This window comes from Mastomys coucha, unplaced genomic scaffold (assembly GCF_008632895.1).
Source record: "Mastomys coucha isolate ucsf_1 unplaced genomic scaffold, UCSF_Mcou_1 pScaffold22, whole genome shotgun sequence".
NCBI classification, from domain to species: Eukaryota; Metazoa; Chordata; class Mammalia; order Rodentia; family Muridae; genus Mastomys; species Mastomys coucha.
The window spans coordinates 96,556,297-96,563,181 of record NW_022196905.1 but is presented as its reverse complement, the minus strand read 5'-3'; positions in this window follow the sequence as shown (position 1 = coordinate 96,563,181).

Here is a 6,885-nt window from a genome sequence, read left to right as displayed (position 1 = left end):
GGGGAGGGGAGGGGAGAGGAGAAGAGAGAAGGGGCTGGGAGCCAGGAGCACCAAGAGTGTATAGCCACAACGGCTGGGTTATATAGGAAGGAGAAGCTGGAGGGAAGAAAGCAAAGCTCAGGGCCTGGAAAGGTTTAGGGCAGAAGGTCAGCGTGCGCTGTGCTGAGTGTTAGATGAAGCAGCACACTCCTGGACAGATTTCATGGGAGAGGCCTTTATTGACAGAGGTGCCTCTGAAGGGAAGGTGGGGTGAGGGGAAGAAGTCGGGGGTGCTATGGGTCATGGTCTGTATCTTTTTTTTAAGATTATTTATTATTTATTTATTATAAGTACACTGTAGTTGCCCTCAGACGCACCAGAAGAGGGCGTCAGATCTCATTATGGGTGGTTGTGAGCCACCATGTGGTTGCTGGGACCCGAACTCCTGACCTTTAGAAGAGCAATCACTGCTCTTACCCGCTGAACCATCTCACTAGCCCGGCCTGTATCTTTTATCCAGGTAGTGACCTAGGTGACACAGGTGACACAGGTGATGCAGGTAACTAATGCAGGTGATGCAGAGGTGAGGCAGGTAATGCATGTGCAGGGGGGTGTGCGATGATTGCCATGGCAATGGATGCAGGAGGGTCATTGTTGCCTAGGGATGATGTCAGAATCTGTCTGTCCACCGACGGTTTTGATGCTAACACTGAGAGGAGCCAGGATCCTCCACAAGTACCCGTGATACTGAGAGCCTGGCGGCCAGTGTCCGCTTTGATATGCTAAATAGGCACCTCAGTTAGCCATTTGTCCTGAGTTTCTGTGAGACCAAACAACAGACATTAAAGAGAATCTACTAAGAGCATAAAAAGAAGGAGCTGGAGCTGAAGATAAGTGTGTCCTCTTAGCTATCTCAGTTACATATTTATCATGACTCAAACATTCACAGAAATATGTGGGCTTCTGAGGAGGGCCCAGAAGGAAATGCTGGGTCTTACTGACCCCTGGAGGAAAAGCCATACTTGATACAAGGTATGAAGTATGTCCTACTAGTGGATAGAAAGCAGAACTCATAAGTGATAAATTTCACTATTAGCTGAGGATATTTCCAAACAAGGTGTGGGAAGTGTGGCCTGATTTCTATTTGCTGTTTATAGTGAGAAGTGAGAGAAAAGATATAAACAGAGCAAGGAACCATTAAGCAACTTGGTAATTTTGAAAATTCTCAGTAAAATATGAGATAGTAAAAACATGAGAAACTCGAGAGAACTGCTTAGATGCAGTTTAACAATAGACACTGGGTTTGTGACTTTGAGCAAGAGATCTAACCATCTTCTCCAGCACAAAGCAGAAGCACAGATGGTGCATCCTGGACACAGCTTGGCTGGTGGCTTGGGCCCCATCAGCTGCATAATAAATCAGCACGATTTTAAGACTGTGTCTCAGTAAATACACTGCCCTGCGGTGAAAGGGGCACAAGGAAAGCTGTGGGACTTTCAAGATTCTTCGTAGTCGCCAATGTGTCTTATGTCAGGGCAAGGGATGAATGTTCTTGCTGAAGTTATTTTTGTCTCATCTTAAAATCCATTCAGATATCTCAGAATTCCACTCTATTTGGAGTTAAGATCTTTAACAAAAGTAAGGTGAAATCCCTAATCCGATATGGCCACTGTCCTTAGAGGAAGAGAGGAACATAGGCACACAGAATAAAGACCATGGAGAACAGAAGAATAGAACAGTCCTCCACAAACCCAGGATAGAGGCCCTAGACCAATACCTGGATATTAAGAGTTCTACAGCTTTGATGAAATAAATTTCTGTTGTTTTAAGCCATCTGGGCTTCAGTGTTTGTTGTTACTTCAACTTCAAAGGTGACAGAAGGGATACTGGGACCCCTGCAGTTACCCAGAGACCATAAAAGCCTCTGCAGGCCAGAGGCCAGAGCACAGACTCACCAAAGATCAACTAGCCAGAAGCAGAGTGGCCCTTGGTCCTGCTGAGCTTTGAACTTGTTTGGGGTCAATGATACCATTTTCTCTCTCAGGACAAGAATGTCTCCACATTTCATCATAGTTTGGAAAGCAGATGATCTCTTTTCTCCAGGAATAAGTCTTCTACATCCCTACTCTAAATGTCTCAGATAGTGAGGGTTGGTGCTTTTTGAATTGATCATACTTCTGTGAGATTAGAGACTTCGAATAGGCAGTGACTGGACTAAACATTTGAAACACACGAATGGTGGTGGAGAGCTGGTCAAATGGTTAAGAGGGTTCAGTTCCCAGCATTGATTGACATGATGGCTCACAACCACCTACAACTCCAGTTCCCAGGGATCCAACACCCTCTTCTGACCTCCGTAGACACTAGGCAAGCATGGAGTCCACATACATTTGTGTTGGCAAAACACTCATACACATAAAAATGAAATAAATAACTAAAAAATTTGAAAATGAAATACATTAAGGATATTGAGGTGGCACGAACTACCATATTATGTGGAGAAGAGGTAAATGTGGGGGACGAGAGGGTAGACTATACTTGAATTGTAACCCCCCAAAATTCACTAGTCTCTGACTCTGGAACCTGTGAGAACAACCTCATTTGAAAGTGGGTGTCGGGGCTGGTGTCCTGAATGGACCTTGGGCGCAAGCTCTGCAGCCAGTCCCACAACACCCAGAGGAAGCTGCTGCACTCCCAGGTGATCTAACAAGCCTAGGGACACAGGATCCCAGAATCACAGGATCCCAGAGACAGCTTGATTCCGAGGAGTTCTGACACAACCAGGATCACAGGAAGGACAGGCTCCAGTCAGATTTAGCAAGGACGGGTAGCACTAGAGATAACCAGAAGGCAGGGAGGCAAATTATCACAGCCAATGAACCAGATTCTTACCCTCACCTAATGTCTGTGCCACCCTCCAAGCAGAACCATTGTTCATTGAAACAGTTGATGAATGACTTTATGGATCCCTACTATCTTAATACACACACCATTTCTTAAATGAATGTAACCTGTTCTCTGTGGCCTGAGAATAAAGTCACTCACTTAATTCAAATAGTTTTGACCATAGCAGGAAGTCTGTATCCAAAAATCATGCCCACAATCCATTCCTTGGGGCAGCAGAACTGTCAACTCTCAGCTTAGCTACGATGGAGGTAAAATCCTTCGGTGATGTGAGGGTCATTGAAGTACAGCCTTATCACAATGAAATCCAATGTCTAAAAATTGTTCTTATTTGGGGCTTGTACCACAGTAAGAGCCAAGATTTTAAACTCTACTAAATACAAAACAAACAAACAAACAAAAAGACTTTATATATTTATGTTCATTTAAGAAAATACTAGTAGTGATGTATTATTTTGAAATATACAGTTAATATGCTTGGAATTATTTAAAATTTATATTTAGAAAAATGTATGTATTTTCAGTATTGCTGTAGACAAGCATCTACATAAAACTGTTAAATTGTTTGGAGTTATTTAAAATTTATATTGAGAAAAATAAAAAAATATATGTATTTTCAGTATCTACATAACACTGTTAAATTGATTGTTGTTTTATATCAAACAACTTTTAGAATACTCGTTTTTATTGTTATAATATTTTATAAATTTTAAGGAATATGACAAAAAAAGATATTGTAGGTATTGAAGAGGGGGTCTCTGGGAGGAGTTGGGGTGCAAAAGGGGAACAAGAATGTGATTTAATTTTATTTGCTCAAAATATGTTTTTAAATGTTAACAAATTCAGACAAATTGAAATCATGTAACTTTTTTCATCATAATGCAATAAAAGTTAAAAAAACAGAAAGTGGGTCTCTGCAATTGTGATCAACGAAAATTACATCACTACTAAATTATGATAAACTCACTCCAAAGACTGGTATACATAGAAGAAGCAAGCCCACAGAGATTAAGGACAGAGCCATGTGAGCACAGAAACAGAAATGGCTTGATGTAGCTACAAACCAAAGCACATTAGGGATCCTGAGGGCCAGCAAAGAGGACAACAGAAAGGAATTCTCAAATACATCTGGAAGGAGCACATGCCTGCCGACATCCCAACTGTGGCTCACTTCTGTCCCTTAAGGCTCTCCAGTTTGTAGAAAGTTGTTAGGAAATTGGCAAAGGGCTCTTAAAAATTACATAGGATCTTGTGATTGGCATTGCTCTAAGCTAAGCTAAGCTTACAAGATGAAGAGATTTGGAAGCACTAACCAGTTATCTTACTTTATTGTATTATTTTATTTTTGGTTGTGTGGGAACCTGAGGGAGGCATGTAGAAATGAGCATTTGTAGGTCAAAGGAATTGCTTCTCTCCTTGCACCTTTATGCAGGTTCTGGCAGTGAAGTCGTGTTGCCAGGCTTGAGTGACAAGTGCCATCACCCAGTGAGCCATATTCATGGTCCTATTTTTTAAATTTTTAATTGACAAATAACATCACATCTTTATTGTGCCTAACATGATGTTTTGAAGTATAGTCCTGTGTTGCTAGTTGATATCACTGTGCAAACACAGAGGAATTTACACAAACCAAGGTCACTATGACATTACAAGGCAATATGGCTTGATGCGTAGCCACTGTATATTTGCCCCATCACTGGCTGAAACATTGTATGTGATGCATGATGCTGCACAATGGTTAAATTGAACAAACCATCAAACGAGTAAAATTACATTGTTACCATGCTGAGGTGAGAGCACAAAACATCTACTACTTTCCCAATCTGTAGGTTGCCAATTTGTCCTATTGACAGTGTCCCTTGCCTTTCAGAAGCTTTTCAGTTTCATGAGGTCTCATTTATCAATTGTTGATCTTAGAACCTGAGCCATTGCTGTTCTGCTCAGGAAATTTCCCCTGTGCCAATGAGTGTGAAGCTCTTTCCCACTTTCTCTTGGATTCCATGTATCTGGTTTTATGTTGAGGCCCTTGATCCACTTGGATTTGAGCTTTGTGCAAGACAATAAATATGGATCTATGTTAAATGTGGATCTATTTTCTTTCTACATGCAGACAGCCAGTTAGACCAGCACCATTTATTAAAGATGCTTTCTTTTTTCCACTGTATGTTTTTGGCTTACACTTTGTCAAAGATTACGTGTTGATAGGTGTGTGAGTTTATTTCTGGGTCTTTGATTCTATCCCATTGATTGTCCTGTCTGTCTCTGTACCAATACCATGTGGTCTTTATCACTATTAATTTGTAGTACAGCTTGAGGTCACTGATGGTGATTCCCCCAGAAGATCTTTTATTGTTGAGAATTGTTTTGGCTATCCTGGTTTGTTGTTGTTGTTTTTCCATATGAAGTGGAGAATTGCTCTTTCCATGTCTGTGAAGAATTGATTTGGAGTTTTGATGGGGATTGCATTGAATCTGTAGATTGCTTTTGGTAAGATGGCCATTTTCACTATGTTACTCCTACCAATCCATGAGCATTTTGTCACATCAAGTGAATGCTAATGTGTGGAGTGTCGGGAGTGCTGAGTAAATGCGAATGAGACATGAAGTCCTGGGTGAGTATATATTGTTGACATGAGTGTATCCATGTCACACAGCCAAATGACTCCGACCCATGGGGCTGCCATGCTTCCCCAGCTCAGGCTCAGGGAGTTGGCAAAGCCATCCTCTGGCCTGTGTACAGACGTTGACCATGGAGCCCTCCTAGCAAGATTAGCTGAACCTGCCTACTTGTTCTGCTTCTTACCTTGAACCTGCCTGCTCAATTCAAGTGTGGACATATGTGCAGTTTCCAGGATGCTGCTGCGGGTGGTGCCGTGTATCAGAGTAAGCACAATGTACCTGATTCCCATGTATCTGAAACGTGTCTGTGTGTCTGTCCATTCCTTCATCATCCCAGTCAGGTTTCCAAAACCAAGCTGTGCAAACTATGGAGCGGACACATTATTCTGACTAGAGGGAAGTGACATTTTGTTGGGATTTTATCTGTATTTGCTTATGATCAGAAGTTCATCTTTTATACACCTCATTTCTATGTCTCTATTTGTAGGTCTCCTACTGAAAAATGTCTTTTGCACATTTTGAGTTTTTCTGTTTTGCTTTTGTTTCTGCTATTAAGTAATTTGAATTCTTTGTGTATTTTATATATTAAAACTTTATGTTTCTGCTGTCCAGTTTGCTCAATTATTTTTGTGTCTTATAAATATGCCACCCGCTCTGTGTATGTCTGTGTATCTGTCTGTGTATTCATCTTCAGGCCTCACACATGCTAGGCCAGTGTTCTCCCTCTGGCCTGCATCCTTAGCTCATAGAATTTGCTCTCATTTTTCCTCCTTGTCCTCCTCCCCACGCCATCTTTTCTTTGCCCTACCTTGTAAAATGTTACTCCTGTTTCACCTATATTATTTTCTTCTCTTTCCTAATATTGTCTTTAACATCTTCTGTTTCTGTGTTGGTTATTTTCATGTGTTCATAACTTAATCTTTCACGGGAACAATTGAAGGAGGACTGCTTTGGCTCATGTATTCAGTGAATCACTGTGGGGAAGGTTTGGTGGGGTCGTGTTATGTATGGCGGTGGAGGTGTGAGGCAGATGCTGCTTACAAAGCAGTGGATGAGAGAGACGAGCAACTAGAACCACAGGGGCATAACACCCAAAGGTCCATCCCAGGTGACATACTTCGTCCAGCCACAGCCTACCTCCTGAAGATTTCATAGCCTCCAAAAAACGTCACAACCAGCTGAGCAATGGGTACTCAAAACACAACCTGTGGGAACCATTTCAGACTCAAACCAGAAGAACTTCCACTTCTGGTGACAGTCTGTTTTCTGGTTCTCTGGCCTGTCTCCTCTTCAACGTAGGAACATGACCCACTGTATTAGTCAGGATTTCTATTCCTGTACAAACATCATGACCAAGAAGCAAGTTGGGGAGGAAAGGGTTTAT